We start from the raw sequence: 17,245 nt of genomic DNA on the forward strand, positions 1-17,245 counted from the left end.
TCAAGCAAAGGCCCTCTGCTCCTGGGACTCAGAGAAAATATTTCTCATAAGAAAAATACAAATAAGTCAAAGTTAATCTCCCAAGACACAGTGTTCTCTGAAGCCCTCTTCTTTTCTGAAGGCACACTCAGTTCTGGAGCAGAAGCTAGGAAACAGCCCCAAGATAAATTGGTTTCCCCTTCTCTTTTAATCTTATGAAAGAGCTGCCAAGTCTAGAAATTCCTCCTTTGATGAGAAGATAAAGCAGAACAATGCTGTGGAACTAAGTGAATTCCTAAGGGACATTCTTCTAGGGTGTGTAAAGCCTGCCTGGAAGTGTGTATATGGGGTGGGGGCGGGGGTGAAAGTTGGGAGTAGGAAGTGTGGGTGGACTGGTAGTCACAGTCACAAGGAATAATCATTGCTTCTAAATTTCTACATAGAATAAAGCAACTCATCTTGGCATATTTATTATATATGTTAGAATGTTTCATCCACTTCACATCCTCCAGAGAGAGAGAGAGAGAGCGAGAAAGAGAGAGAGAGAGAGAGAGAGAGAGAGAGAGAGAGGAAAATATCAGCTTTTCTTTCTTTCTACTATGTGTTGGAAGTAGGTAAATTTACTTCTTTGTTACAGCCTTCTCGCTTTTTTTTTTTTAACTGAGAATTGCAGTTCAAATCACTTTACCACATTAGATTGTGAATCTCTGGAAGGCACGGCCCCCCTTCTCTTACTATTTAAAGGACAGATGTAAAATGCTACGGATTGGAATAAGAACTCAGTTTGAATCCCGCCCCCAGCTTCACCATCTGTAAGTGATAGTTTTCCTATCTGCTTGACATGGTTATGTAATTTTTTAATCTAACATTTGCGCGCAACCCGTTTTAGAAGCAGAATCTCATTCAATTCTCATTAGGAAGGTATTATTGAGATTTTATGTGAAGATATTTTGTAGCGTAGAAAAGAGCCATCCGGCTGGGAGGTATTGGGCTATCTTTACCTGGCCGTTGTGAGGATTAAATGAGCGCTTGCGAAAGCGCTTTACACTATTCACGTTATGGGTCACGAATCGCACACACCACAGCACCTGATCCTCCGTGATGACTCGATCAATGCTGGTTGGGGTGAATGATTTTGTATCTTGCCTGCTCCTTTCAGTTTTCCAATCACAAACTAATCCCGCGGCCGCAAATCTGGGAGCCGCAGCGCGGAGCTGCCCGGGGAGGAGGGCACGGAAACAATAGAGTACTTGTGGTTGGCGGGGATTAGGACGCCCAGCTGGAGTCCACGAAGGCGCCCCAGTCCTACTCCGGGGCTGCCGGGACAGACACCCAGAACCCGCTCGACATTCCTCGAGGGAGCGGGGGACATCGGACCCTAGCCCCCACCATCACAGCAGGCGCCTCACCGGACGCGCCCAAGCCCCACCCACTACCTCAGGTAGCTCGTTTGCACCAGCCAATCCGGAAGAAGCCTGGCGTGGAAGGCGGTGCTTCCCTGGCCGGAAGTGACGTTCTGTGCCTGGCTGGCCGCGGAGTCCGCCGAAGCTTTCGGCCGCGGCTGAGGCGGCTGAGCGGAAAAATGGTTCGGACAGTGGCGGCTGCGGCGGCTGGGGTTGTGGTGGAGGCGGAGGCTCAGGCTGCGTGAGGTGAGGAGCGGCGAGTGCGGCGGGGCGGGGGCCTGGAACTCTGCTCTGCAAGGGCGGCGAAGTGCCCGGGGATCCCGGGATGGAAAGATCCCTTGCCGGGCCCCCAGTTCCGCGGGTGCCCGCCCCTGACCCTCCATCCCGTACTCTTGGCTCTGCCCCAGCCCGACTCAGCTCCCTCCAGGCCTTGCTTCCACCCGGGCCGCCGCCGTTTGCCCTGCCGAAGGTGCGAGGGGCCCGCGCCCTTAAACCAGGCCCCTCTTGTCGGAGACGGGAAGGGGAGCTGGGAGTTAGTTTTTTTCCAAAAGAGGGGTAAGGGGAGGCCACCCCCTTGTCCCTCGGGACGGGGCTGGAGCTGCAGTGGCCGGTCCTATTTCCTTGTTGAATTGTTAAGTTCTGGCGAGTGTGTGTGTGTTGCGCTTCTCACATATGACCCCTCCCCCCATTTCTTTTCACCTCCTTGTCCCATCTCGGGCTTTGGGGGCTAATGATCTTTTTTCTTCTTCCTTCCCAGCGGTTGCCTTTTTCTCGCGAATCCACTTGCTTTGGGAAGACAGTATTATTTCACTGCGTATTTAGCGCATCATCTTTCTGGGAGGGCGGTCAGATTAACTCCGAGTGACGGAGAAACAATGAATAATTGTAAAAAGCACATACTTATTTTCCTCACTTAATGGTTTGGCTTTAAAAACGAGATTCTTCAGTTGTGGAATTTTTTTTTTTTCGGGGCGGGGAGAGGAGCAGGGATTGAAAAGGGAAATAAAAAGAGAACTAAGTGAAGAGGAAAGTCTGGAGATAACGAACGTGGAAGAAGGAGCCAGTGGTTATTCTTTGCCTATATTCGCCTGGACATTGAGGTTGTAATTATATTTTTATTTTTAACAGTGGGTGTTGTATTGAGAGTAAAGAAGGAGGCCTTCCTCTTTGAACAAGATTACCTATTAAAGAGGTACCCTAAAATCTTTCCAGGTGGGTGTCACACAGAAAAGTTGTGCTGGGAAAATTGTTTAATATATTGGAACATCAAAGCCAAGATCAGAAAAGATGAAGAAAAAAGAAAGTTATTCTTAGAAGAGTGGGGGAGACATAGTTTAAAGGGGGAAGGCTGCACGTTAAGAGGTCCAGGAGCTTTGATTCCAGGAGAGACTTTGTACCTTTGCTTCCTTGGCCTGTGGACAACTCTCTACAGGAAACTTAGCTCTGCCAGTGGTTGGGGTTGTTGCTCTTATTCATAGTAGCAGATTAGACTGAATGGCCTTAGTTGAGGGTACAGTTGAAGGTAACTGCTGCTTTTTTTTTTTTTTTTTTTCAAATTAAGTTTATTGAGGTAACATTGGTTAATACAATTATATAATTTGCTTCTTTAACATTAAGACAGTCTGAGTACTGAACAGCATAACTGAATGAGAATAGAGATTTTATTATTTAACTCAACTCAAAAGTGATTTTATATAGGTATAAAGCACATATAGAGCTTCTTCTACAGGTAATTTTGCCTAAATTTAATAGATTCTAAAGTATTTTTTTTCTTATGAAAATGTTACTATTTGTATTTTATATGCATGTTGCTTGCAGTATTTTTTGGAAACCAATAATTTTTTCATCTATAAGTTTCACTGCTTTCTCTGTTTTATGGAATGTGAAAATCGGTATACTTGCATTTAGGAATTTTAGAAACTATAACTATGTAATTAGCAGTATATTAAGCATGTGATTCTTTGTTTCTTCCTTAAGCCATGAATGGTTCTGAAATTTTCTATTAATTGAAGATTGCTGCATCAGTTCCCGTGTCCAGGAATCTTTCGTTCATCTTGCACAATGTTTTTTTGCTTAGTAAGCACATTGCTTAGTGAACTTATACCCAATATGAGAGTTGGATTTCCCAAGAGCTCAGAGTTCATATCAGCATCAGACCAAACTTTTCAGAGGAGCAGTGCAAAGCACTTTTTTTAATGCTTTGTAATTTGTATTTCTTTCATAACAAATTAATCATTTTAATTATATATTTGCCATATTCCAAAAAGAATTTAATAATAAAGGTGAATGTTTTAGTGCTGTGCATTCACATGACTTGATTTGTTAGTTGTACCTCAAAAGAGCTAAAAATTGACCCTCTGAAAGATTTAATTGTTTTCAGAGGCCCTGTAAGGGTGCCTGGCACTGCAGTAGTTCTAGGGATAGAAAAATGAATAAGACAGTGCTTGTCCTGAAGAAGTTCTCTAGTCCATCTGGGGAAACAAACTTATAAATTATAACAATATGGTTATAAGGGCAGTGGTAGATTCAAATCTACGAAAAAAGGATGTCATCACCTGGACTGGGAGATTGAGAAGGAGACTGAGAATGCACCTGATGAGGATGATGATGTTCAGATTGAGTCTTAAGGCATGAATTCCTTCTATTAATGAGGGTGAGATTAAGGCGATCAGGTTCTAGACACTGCTGTGATACTACCAAGCAATGAGATATTATTAAATAAGATGCTTAGTACCTCTGGTATCTTTTTTTTTTTAATTTGAGAGTTGACTATGAAATAAGTGCTATCTAGTAGAAATATTAAATGAGAACCACATGTGTAAGATATTTTACTTTTTTTTTTTTTGGTAAGTCTGAAATCTGGTACAACACATCTCACTTTGGACTAGCTACATTTCAGACACTCAGTAGGTACATGTGTTTCGTTGCTACCATTCTGGACAGTGCAGATCTACTGTATGAAAATTCTGCTTTTTAATCTAGTCCTGTTTGAAAAGAAAAAGCAACTTCTATGAGAAATGTATTATCAGTAATTTATAATTTCTAATCATTTTGATAGTATTCATACATGATGCTCTTTTTATTGGAATTATGGTCATACTTGGAAATGTTATTGCTGTAGGATACTTTTCAGGTTGTTCATAGGGTTATGGTTTGGACTAGGAGAAATTTTGTTTTCCTTGTCTCTCTGGTAGAGTATCTTTATTTTGTGCATTTATGTATATTTTGTATTCTTCCTTTTTTCCTGCAATTCGTTGTCACATGTGATGGATTCAAAACACAATGGGAGAGAACACATGGACATTTTAACCAATTAAAAAGACTTATGCAATTTTAAACTACCCTTTGGATTCCTTAAAATTTTAAATTCAGCTATTTAGGTACAAAAACAAATGAGATTTTTAAACATTCTTGATTTTAATAGATTCGAAGGCAGTTATGGCTAAGCAGCAAGTATTTATCTTTTAACATTGAGAATGCATTTAAGATACTATAAAATTAACATCCTTATTGTTAAACATATAGCTCTGTTAGTCTTACACGACAAAAGTTGCATTATTGATATGAATAAATGTTGTATAATGCTGAGTCACAATTTGCTATGCAGTGAGTTTGGTTTTAAAAAAACAGACTTATTTTAAACAAATACCAATGACTAACAGTGATAAAGTAAATATTATCCTTACATGTATATTGACTGGTGATTATAGCTTAACTAACGCTTTTTCCCTCCACAGGCCTTATTTTCTGTGAAGTAAATAGGACAGGTGTTTTTCTTATTTTCTTAAAGAGGAAAACAAGGCCCATTGTTTAGCATAATATGTTAGAGGAATTGCTTGAATTTAAGCATTTCTTAGAATGCAGAACCTAATGTTCTTTTCATTGCATCTCTTCATATAGTACTTGAGTGTTCAGATACATAGCACTTATCAGATTTTGGAGTGTATATTTGAGAAGAGTACTTCCTGCCTTTAGGGAGTTTATATTCCACTTAGACCAGTTACAATACATGTAGCAGAAAGTAGTTATAAAAAATTGTTAATGGGAAAGAAAAATTGTAAGGGATAGTATAGGTATATTTAAAATACATGAGAGTTAATGAGGCAAGATTTTTGATTTTTGAGTAAAGAGTTTAGATCTTAAACTTGGTATAGGAAAAAGGTGATGAGATGTCAAGGCCAGAGTTATTTCAATGCAAAGAGAACAACTTGGGGAAAAACTTAGATAAAAGAAAATAAAGTATAGGTCTAAGGAAGGATTTGCAAGGCTTATTTGAAAATTTAAAGGCAGGGCAGTGGTGAAGTAAGAGATGAGAATAAATAGACATTCACAATAAATAATTTAGAGGCCAACGCTCAAATTTTATATTATTTGGATGATTCAGGAAATCTCAGCACAGGCTGTGAGTGTGTGGCTTGAGTAGTGTGGAAGATGCATTTAAGAGGACTGAAGGAGAGGTCGATGACTGTAAAAGCATCAGAGTAATGTTAGTTCCTGTTGTGAAATGAGTTGGGTTTTGATGAGAAATTTGACTAAGAAAATAAAGGAATAGGCAGTGTTAAAATTGCTTAAAATTTTTGCAGTGTGGGAAATCCTAATAGAAGAAGGCTAATTTTTTAAAATTTTCCTATTGAAACAAATTGACAGTTTACCTTCAGAAAATAACAGTAGAAGCAGGAAGAAGTTAAGTATTGTTAAACTTCTGCTGTGGAATGAGGAAATAGAAAAGACAAAAATCCTCTTTCAAGGTAAAAGGGAGAGGAAAATGAGAGGAGACAATAGAGAAGCTAGTGCAGGTACTTATCTTGAGATGAGATGGGAAAAGAACCTGGCCATTGATAGGAGAGACAGAAAATCTCTTAGGAAAATACCTGTCTAATTAGGGGACAGGAAAACATTTTTTCAGATATTTTATGAAAAAAGTGTTTGGGGGGAATTATATGTGAAATATGTATCCCCCCAAATAAGCACTGAAGGAGACCTAATTATGCCTATAAACAAAACCATAGTGCTATGAGTACCATAACTAAATTGATTTACTAAGTCGCTTTATATGTGTTCATAATGTAATTTATAACTATTCTGACTCCTTTTTAATGTGTAAGTGTGTTTTAGACTACAGTGCTGAGCTGGAAAAAGGTGCTCTTTGGCTTAGACTTCATAGCCTGGTTTCATCTGACTAGATCTCAGAATGACACCAGACTGAAATTCTAGTCTGCCTCTATTGAAATGCAGAACATAACATGTGACTGTTTAGTTTTTTTTTTTTAATCAGACTTATTGAGATACAATTTACTTACAGTAAATCCATCTGCTTTAGGTGTACAGCTCTATAAATTATGAGAAATAGTGACAGTGTGTTAACTACCACCCACAAGATATAGAATATTTCTTTCACTCCAAAAAGTGTCCTTCTGCCCCTTTGTAATTCCTTCCACTGACCCTCCAGACTCTGGCAAGAACTGATTTTTTTTCATGTTCCTGTAGTTTTGCTTTCCCAGAATGTCATATAAATTGGCATCATACAGTATATATAGCCTTTTGAGTCTGACTTTTTTCATTAAACATATGCTTTTGAGATTGAATAAGCTCCCTTAAAAAATTAATTTTTAGAACAGTTACAGATTACAGAAAAATTGTTAAGATAGTACAGAGAATTCCCATAAACCTTGGACCTAGTTTCCCATTATTTTATGTATATAAATTATTGATATTTGATAATTGTCAAAAACGCAAGATTCTAGAATTAAGTTTTTGAAGACTGGAATTGTGTGGTTTCTGTTAAGATGATGACTTTTATTGTACATGACATGTAACAAAATTTGTCATTTTAACCATTTTTAAGTGTACATTCAGAAATATTAATTATTTTCACAAGTGTGCAACCATTACCACTATTTATTTCCAGAATTTTTCATCACCCCAAACAGAAACTACCTATTGAGTTGTAACTTCCCATTCCCTCTCTTTCCAGCCCTTGGTAAATGCTAATCTACTTTCTGTCTCTAGATATTCTAGATATTTCATGTAGGTGGAATCATGCAGTATTTGTTCTTTTTGTGTCTGGCTTATTAACCTTGCATAATGTTTTCATACATGTCATAGCATGTGTCAGAACTTTATTCTTCTTAATAGTTGAATAATATTCCATTGTATATAATATACCACATTTTGCATATCTATTTGTTGAGGGCCACTTGGGTTGTTGCCACCTTTTGGCCGTCATGAGTAATGTTTCAATGAGCATTTGTGTACAGGTATGTAAGTCTCTCTTTAATTCTTTTGGGGGTATATCTAGAAATGGAATTGCTGGGTCATATGGTAATTCTGTTTAATTTTTGAGGAAACACCACAGTGTTTTCCAAAGTAACTGCACTATTTTACAGTCACATCAGCCAACTATGAGGGTTCCAGTTTCTCCACATCCTTGTCAAAACTTGTTATTTTCTGTTTTATTTTAAATTATAGCTAGTCCAGTAGGTGTTAAGTGGTATCTCATTGTGGTTTTGATTTGCATTTCCTTAATGAGTGATGACGTTGAGCATCTTGTGCTTATTTATTGGCAATAAGCTGTGGTTTTTAATGGTAGGAACATACTTATTCAATAATTGGACACATTTTTAACACTGTTATATAGTAGGCATTTTATATATATATTTTATATTTAATCCTACAACACTACGGCATATGATTTATGTTTTACAGATAAGAAAATTAAGATAAAGGCAGATAAAGTAGCTTGTTCAAGATTACACAGTAAGAGGGAGGTATATTTGAGCTTGAGTCTTGCTAAACTACATCAATTTCTCTTCTTTGTTATCACTCTTCTACAGAACTATCAATTTTATGCAGTTGGTGTAATGTGAAAACAAGATTTTGTTAGTCATAGAAACCAATGGAGTTTTGGGGGAAAATTCCAGAAGTATTTATGTCATTTTTTTCATTATTATTCCTTGTTTGGGGTTTCTCAGTTGCAACTCAATTTTACTTTTTCCTACCTTAAACCATGTTAGAATGGAGGCATATACCATAACACAACACAAAAAGCTTACTGTTAACTTGTCATGTTGGAATTGGGTGATGTTAGAGTATATTTAATGATTCATGTTGAATGAATGAGCAATGAAGTAGTCCAAAGTTCAGCAATTATCTCCACAAAGTAGTGCTACTGTTGAGATTCTGAGTTAGATTGAAAACTGCTTTGTCAGTAAAATTTATTTCAACAGGAGCCTCTTGCTGTGACTATATCCCCCCTTTACTTGTCTACTTCCCGAATACATACAGTTATGCACATACGCAGATTAGAAAGTTGTTCGGAATGAATGCCCTGGTTGTGAATCTTTTATGTGTAGAATGTTGCTCCTATGGGCCGAAGGTAGTATAATGACTGCTAGTGCTTATTAGACTACAGTGTAGTCCATTGCTTTTTGTCAAAATGGGAGAATTAAGCCCTTTATTAATTGTAGTACTCGGGCGAAGAATGATTTCAAGTATGGTATGGAGGTTAAAGAATGTAGGAGCCGGGCCAGGCACATCCATCTTTAAACTTGTGAAGAAGCTGGAGAAGGCTCTTCTCTTAGCTTTTCCTATGATTCATTCTTTAATTATGTTCAGGTCATGGCTACAGTTTCATCTTTTCCCCTGACATAAGAGAAAATCCCTCTATTATATATTTATCACCTTCGTTCTAAAATAGTAAATCTTGCCAATGAGGAAATATTTAAAATTCTGTATCAGAGTTTCGATAATGAAAAGTAAATCTGCTTCGTACCACTGGCTCCCCCCCAGTCTTCCATTTTTAGGTATTGACTTAGTAGTTTCTTACCTTTATCACTTCATCCTCCTAAGATGTCTCTTCCTTACCTCGTCAGACCCCTTGCATCTGTGCTTCTGATTCTCTTACTCAACTATACCCAGTACCTCTCTTAGTTCTCTTTACTGTCAAAGAATTGAAAGATTAAATGCCTTTGTTACTTGTAATCCTTACTTTTTCGTTTTTCCACACTTCAGTAAACTGTCCTCTTTGAAAATCACTAATGAGGGTCTGTTGGGGAGGGGAAATGAGGAGTGACTGCTAATAGGTAAAGAATTTCTTTTGGGGTTCGTGAAAATGTTTTGAAATTTGGTAGTGGTGATGGTTGCACAACTCCGAATATACTAAAAATAACTGAATTGTATACTTTAAATGGGCGAAATTTATCCAAACAAAGTTATTCTTAATCGCAAGTGAGCTCTTAGATTTAGAGATTTCTTTCAGTGCTTATTATGTCACCTCCCTGTAGTTTCTGACAATACTGACACTTCCTTGTTAGGGCACTCTGTTCCCTTATTTCTCGGATACCAGTCTTCACACCTTTCTTATTTTCCTTTGACCTTTTGTTTCCTGCTTGTTTGTTAGTGGCACTCATGATTTCTTCTTTGTCTCTTTCTCTTCACTATATGAATTCTCAGTTTTACATAGATACCTCCTAAAGATTCATCTCTAGCCAAATTGCTCTGTTGAGCCCAAAGCCAGTATTTCTAATCAACAAGCCTAGTTAACTGTGTTTCCTATAAATACTTTAAATAATAATGTGTTTTGGTGTGGCTAAAAAGGACCATTGGAGAACAATTCCAAGAATACATACACATGATTTTCTTCCCTTAGAGAAAGAAATGAATGGTTTATTATTTGGCACATTTAAGATGACTTCCAAATGCTTTAAATGCAAATTAATGCAACAAGAGTAGATTAAAAATATTATATCTCTTAGGTTAAAATATTTTAAGTATGATATTTTTGTGTAATCTTAAGTATCTTACAGATTACCAAAGACACTCTACAGTGAAGAATTGCTTCCTTATCTGGTCCATATTAGATTTAATTTCATTTCTTTGTTTAACAAACTTCGGAATGAAAGCTTGCTTGTTTCAAGACTGTTCTAAGTGCTGGGGATATGAGTGAACCCAACAGATAAATTCCAGCATCATGAAGTTTACTTTAGAGGGGAAAGATAGACAATAAAATAAATAAAATATATAGTATACTAGATAGTACTAAATGCTAAGGAGAAGACAAGCCAAGTACATAGGCATGGAGTTAGAGAAAGTTGCAGTTTTAATTGGTTATCAGTGAGGCCTTTACTCAGATGTCACCTCAAAGAAAAGTCAAAAAAGAGTAGAGAGTGAGCCATTCAGCTATCCAGGGGAAGATCAGTCAGAGGGAGCAGAAGAGCAAAAGCTGTGAATGAGAAGCCTAATGTATTTGAGGAACAATAAGGAGGCAAATGTTATAGTAGTAGAGAGAGTTACGAGAGAGGTAATGGGGGACCAGCTAGAGTGCCTGGTAGACTTGCCAGGATTTTACCTTTTCTCTGAGCAAAATAGGAGCTGTTGAAAGTTCTGAACAAAGGAGTGAGAAGATCTAGGTTTTTCAGAATCACTTTGGCTGCTGTGTTGAAATAGTCTGAAGGTGGAGGATAAAAGGGTGACAGAGACAGATTGGGAGGCTATTTGAATAATCCAGGCAACAGATTATTGGTCTAGAATGGTAGCAGGAATGTTATGAAGAAATATGCAGGTTCAGAAATATTTGAAGGTAGAGCCTATAACATTTTATGTACATATCCCTTATTGTCTGATAGAGCCACCACCAAACATTGCTACCTTCCTGACAAGCTATAAATGAATTAATTTTCTGATTTAATTCAAATAAAATAAATTTACTGGATATACATAGAATGGTTAGAATGTACAATCATCTTTCTCACTGATAAGAATATCCTACTATTAATGCTTAAATGTTTTACTTGTTTTAAAATGCAGTGACTATTTTTACACAAATTGATCATGTTATGTGATGTGCCCATTAAGTGATTCACAGATGGTGAAAATTTGAGAAACCATCTTTTAGTAAATAATTTTCTTTTGTAGTCTTACCCTTTCCCCATATCTCTTAATGAGTAAGAGTGGTATCCTTAATTTAGCCTGTAGATTGGCAAATGAAAATGGAAAATACAGCTCTTATTTGAATTTTTTTATGATATCACTAAAAAGTTTAACTTCTTGTGTTTACACAATTTGCTACATGTAGGTAAAAAAAACTCATACTATTTATAATGCAGGTGTTGTTTTTCACATATGTATAATATAGCGATGAAAATGTATCTTAACTATATGTGGAGTGGATTATTTTATTGTGAAATAACACAATTGCATAAAGTATATATGATTATTTAACACATAATTGTACAATAAACACTTGTAAAACCAGTCACTAGGTTAGGAACTAGAACACTACTGGTATTCCGGAAGTCCCCAGTGTTCTTCTGCCTAATCATAAATCTCTTTCCCCCGCTCTGTGAGTAACTACTATCCTAACCTTTGATAATCCTTTCATTTCCTTCACAGGTTTACCATTATATAAGCATTCTTAAACAATATAATTAATTTTTCATATTTTTTAACTTTGAATGGAATTATATGTATTTTTGTCTCTCCATTTGCTTAATACTTTCTAAGTTTTATCCATTAAAAAAAAATAACTTTATCCATTGGCATTGCTGTATGAAATTTCATTAAATGAACTGTGATATAGTAAAAAATAAATAAATAATTGGTCTTTGTCTCTGGTTCCTATCATGTAATTCTGAAACCCTGGGAATCTAGAGTGATGAGTGTCTTTTGTATGCTGATGAGATGACTAGTCTCTGGGACCCCTAGATAGCTTCAGGATGGGGACTGGTCACCAAAAAGACCAAAGTTTGATTGGAGGGTTGGAACTTTAAAGCTACCCCCTGACCTCTGGGAAGGAGAGAGGAGCTGGAAATCGAGCTAATCACCAGTGATTTAATCAACCATGCCTACGTAATGAATTCTCCATAAAACCTCCTAAATTTGGGGATTTGGGAGCTTCTGGTTTAGTGAACACATTGTGGTGCTGGGAGAGTAGCACTTCCAGAGAGGCCGTGGAACTTCCATATATTCCTCCACTCCCAACCTTGGCTTATGCATCTCTTCCATTGGCTGTTCCTGGATTGTATCCTCTATGATAAACAGGTAAAAATAAGTGAGCTTTTTTCCTGTGAACTATCTAGTAAATTATCAACCCTGAATGGGGAACATGGGAACTCTCAATTTGTACCCGAGTTGGACAAAAGTGTGGTTAACCTGGAGACCCAGTACTTGCAACTGGCATCTAAAGTGAGGACAGTCTATGGGACTTAGCCTATAAACCTGTGGAGTCTGATAAGTGTAAAAATTGAATTGTAGGGCACTCAGTTGGTATCTGGAAAATTGGACAACTGGATGTTAGTGTGAGAAAAAACTCACACACATTTGGTATCAAGTTTTGTGAGTAGAAACAGACCATGAACATATAGTTTATTCATGTTTATCCCAACAAGGTGTGTGCGTTTTCCCCTTGTTTCACATCCCTGTTATCAGTTATTGTAAGATTTAAAATTTTTTCCCAGTGTTACATGTGTAGTGGTGTCTCACTTTGGTTTTAATACGCATTACTGATTCCTAATAATTCCCTGAGTGCTAATAAGATTGAGCCCTTTTTTCATGTTTATTGGCCATTAGATTTCTCTTTCGTGAAGTTCGTGCCTTTGCCCATTTTTTCTTTTAGATTAACGGTCTTTTTAAATCATAGGAGTTATTTATCCAGGATTTGAGTCTTTTGTTTATGTTTAAAATATCTTCCTTTCTGTGGCTTGTTTTTATCATTCTCTTGGTGTCTGATGAATAAAAGTTCTGAATTTTACTATAGTCAAAATTATTAACTTTTTCTCTTAAAGTTATGGTTTTTGTGTGTTTAAGAAAATTTTCCCTTCTCCAGTTCTAAAAACTTTATAGTTTTTTCTTTCACAGTTAGGCATTTCATTTGTCTTGAGTGATTTTTGCTTAAAGTGTGAAGTAGAAGTCCATTTCATTTCTCCATCATTTGCTCTAGTACCATTTGTTGAAAAAGTTCTTTCCTGTACTCTATTATGTCATGTTTGTCTTAAATCAGGTATCTACGTAGGTGTGTGTCTGTTTCTGTGCTCTTGGCCTTTTAGATTTATCTCTTCCTACATAAATAATATACTATATTAAGTTAGCTTTATAATAAGTATTGGGTAGAGCAAGTCCTCCCACCTTGTTCTTTTTAAAAAAGGAGAGTCTTTGCTATTTTGGCCCCTTTGGTTACTGTATAAATTTTAGAATGGCCTTGTCACATTTTATTTTACAAGTCTGTTTGAGTTTTGACTGGGATTGCATTGAACCTATAGATTTATTTCAGGAGAAGTGGCGTCTTTATAAAATTAAGTCTTCAAATTTGTTAATATGGAAAAATAACCCCTTACATTCACATAGTCCTAGCGTTTGTCAGTAAAGTTTTGTAATTTCCCCCCACAACATTTTGTTACATGTATTATTAGTTTGTGGATGTCATGTGTGTGTTATCGTAAATATTACCTTTGATGAAATTTGCTTTTCTGACCATCTGTTGCAGGTATATAGAAATGAAATTGATTTTTGTATGTTAGTATATCTGTCAACCTTGATAAACTCTGGCATGTAATTCTATTATCTGTATATTCTTTGGATTTTTTACTTAATCTGTAAATAATTTTTTTTTTCCTATTCTACTTTTTATTTCTTTTTGTTGCCTTTCTGGCGGTGGACATCCTGTTTTTTGTTCGTGGTCAAAGGGAGAGCTTTCAAGGTTTTGCCATTAAGTATGATATTTGTTGATATCCTTGGTCAGATAAGGAACTTCCCTTCGTTCATAGTTGGCTAAGAATATCTATTGAGATGAACATATGCTTTTTCTATTTTAATTCTTTAATTATTGACGTGGAAAATTGCATTTTGTATTTACAACTGAGTTTTGTTTAGGACTTTCTGTATTTGTGTTCATGAGTAGGATCGATTTATTTTCTTTTCTCGTCCTTGCCTGATTTTGTTATCAAAGTAATAGTAGTTTCATAAAAGATTCCCTCTTGTCTTGAACTTACCTTCTTGTCTATTCTCTGAAAGGGTTTGTGAAAGATTGGTATTGTTTGTTTCTTCCCTATATGAAGCCAGCAAAGCCATCTGGCCCTATAGTTTTCTTTAAGGGAAATATTTTTGACTACCAATTTAGTTTCTTTAATGGTTATAAGATTATTCAACTTTATGTTTCTATTTGAGTAAGTTACTGTCTTCTAGGAATTTGTCCACATTTTAAATTTTATTTGCTTAGCTTAATAATATCCTCATTATGTTTCGAATGTCTGCTGCATCTGTTGGATGTCCCTTTTTTACTTTTTTTCAATTACAGTTGACATTCAATAGTTTATATTAGTTTCAGGTGTACAGAATATTGGTTAGACATATAATTTATGAAGTGATCTCCCGAATAAGTCACCTAGTTACCTACCTGGCACCATACATAGTTATTACAATATTATTGACTATCTTCCCTATTCTATGCTTTACATCCCTGTGACTATTTTGTAACCTGTTTTATTTATTATTGATGTTGTTTATTCTTGCCTTATTTTTTTCTTCATCGGCATCATCAGATACCTTACTAGTATTTTCAAAAGAACCAGATTTTGCCTTTGTTGATCTTCTCTGTTGTATATTTCCTGTAGCACTAATTTCCTCTCTGGTCTTTATTCCCTTACTTCTGCTTTTATTTTGCTGTTATTTTTCTAATTTCATGACATGGTTGCTTCATTCATTACTTTTTCAACCTTTCCACTTTTCTAGCATCATTAAAATTTACTATAAAATTTCCTTTACTGTTCTGTGTATTTAAAAAGTTTTGGTATGATGAGTGTTTTTCCCATTCTCTGTGGGTTTATCTTCAATTTGGTATACAGTTAGCTTTAGTGTAACTTTGAAATTGCTGTTACCTTAATGTGAATAAGGGTAGACATCTTTACTTTTTTGTGAACTGCTTATTTAGACCCTTAATACCTTTTTCCATATGGTCATTTTTCTTTATGAGCTCCCTGTTATGTATTAGTAATATTAGCTCTTTCTCTTGATATGAGTAGCAGATATTTTTTCCCAGTTTATTTTTTTATTGACATTTTTTAATGATTAAATTATTTTTATTTTACCTTTCAGCACCTAGAACAGTGCCTGGTGCATAGTATCAACCCAATAAATATTTATGGAAGAAATGAATAAATTCATTAAGTTCTTGTTGGCCAAATAAAAGGGTTTTTTTTTGGTTTGTTTGTTTTTAATGTTTATGTACTTGAATATTCTCTCATGGCTTCTGGGTTTTGAATCATATTAGGGCAGCCTTCTTTATGCTCAGATTGCAAAGGACTTCTTTTTTTTTTAATGAGATTTTTTAACATTTAAATGTTTAAACTTTTTGTAATTTATCCTATTTGGCCAATTGTAAACACATTTCTCTATGAAATGTTAACAATTTCCTAATGTAGATTATTTGGAAATTATATACTTTAAAAAGATGTAAGACGGGCATTAAAGGCTATGTGGTATCTATAGGACTTAAAAAAGTAAAATTTTCTTCTGAAAAATAACAGGTATATTTTTCCCTCTCTTTTAATCCTCCCTGCTTCCATCCTTGAGCTACGGGTGTTGCTGTCTTCCCTTAAGAACTGATCTCTGAAGGTGGGACATCTCCTCCCAAGTGTTCATGGGGTGCCCCTGGCCCACTGGGGGTGCCTGTTGCAAGGGGAGGTTTGTTCCATGGCTCCACCTGGGGTGCGAACCCAGGACCATCTGGGCGTAAGCAGATGTGCTAACCACTATGCTATGGAGCCACTCTTAACTAATAGGTATTTGAGATACTTTTATTGGCCTGAGAGAATGGGTGACTTTTGGGAAGATAAATTTTCCCTTACCATCCAGAAAGTAATGATGCTTGTTTGCTGTGCTTTTCATTCCTTTCCTCATAAATTCTTACCGTGTGTTGTCCGCCAGTCACCTTTGGCTGTTGAGCACTTGAAATGTGGCTAGTCTTAAGTTGAAATATGATAAGTGTAAAATATGTACCAAATTTTGAAGACTTAGTAAAAAAAAAAGAAACTATAAAATAACCCATTCGTTTTTAAAATATTGATTACTTGTCAAAATAATATTTTGAATATATTGGATTAAATAAAGTATATTAAAATTAATTTCATTAATATTTTTAAAATAAACTTTAAAATTTCATACATGGCTTGCATTCTATTTCTATTGAACAGTGCTGCTCTAATCCAATCTCGCCTAGCACCTGGACTGTCTTCTCTTTTGTCTTATTGACAAATTTGTATAGTGCCTAACACCAAAGTACTTGGTTTCTTTTGTCAGGTGAGTTTTTTTCCTCAGTGAATCAATAGAGAGAGAATATCTTGTCTGTTAGAGTTTTTCCTGTTAGCACAGATGGAGCCTCCCCTCTCCTATTTTAACTTTTCTGTTGCATCTTTCTCCCAGTTTTCAAGATAATCTTTTTTCCCACCATTTGTTTATTCTGAATTTGTCCACATGATTTTTAAATTTTAGTTGAATTATTAATAAATGAGCTTTTTTAGTTTTGGTTTTGTTTTGTTTTGGCATTAGAACTTCTCTTTGTTAAAGGAATGGTATCTTAAAGTTCTCTAGTCATCGATGCATGCATTCAGTAACTACAGTAGGTTTGAGAGTACAGGATGAATAAAACAAGAATTCATGCCCTCAATGAAATGATAAATTTGCTAGTTATTTGGTGATAAAAAATTAACAGATAAATTGGTACGTGACATAACTAAATAACAAGTATTAACTACTACATTATAGAATTAAAACAATAAAATTCATTAGTGCAGACAGAAATAACCCTAGAATTGAAGAAGAAAGTGGTATTTATAATGGATAAGGTATGTGTAGACACTTAATGATTCCAGATA

The 17,245-nt window shown here is 35.9% G+C and overlaps 1 protein-coding gene across 2 annotated transcripts in view; it reads left to right on the forward strand.

Annotated features, from left to right (window-relative positions):
- Positions 1-1,478: 1,478 nt before the first annotated feature.
- Positions 1,479-17,245, forward strand: part of PIK3C2A (phosphatidylinositol-4-phosphate 3-kinase catalytic subunit type 2 alpha) — an 85,789-nt gene continuing 70,022 nt past the window's right edge. Inside the window, exons 1-2 of one of the 2 annotated variants that reach the window (XM_039851498.1) lie at positions 1,483-1,628; positions 2,511-2,594. The gene's annotated coding sequence lies outside the window, so the exon portion shown is untranslated. Of the gene's footprint in view, positions 1,629-2,510; positions 2,595-17,245 lie in introns of both variants that reach the window. The other variant, XM_039851499.1, reaches the window with a different exon arrangement.

Source organism: Pteropus medius, unplaced genomic scaffold, assembly GCF_902729225.1.
Source record: "Pteropus medius unplaced genomic scaffold, Ma_sr-lr_union100, whole genome shotgun sequence".
NCBI lineage: Eukaryota > Metazoa > Chordata > Mammalia > Chiroptera > Pteropodidae > Pteropus > Pteropus medius.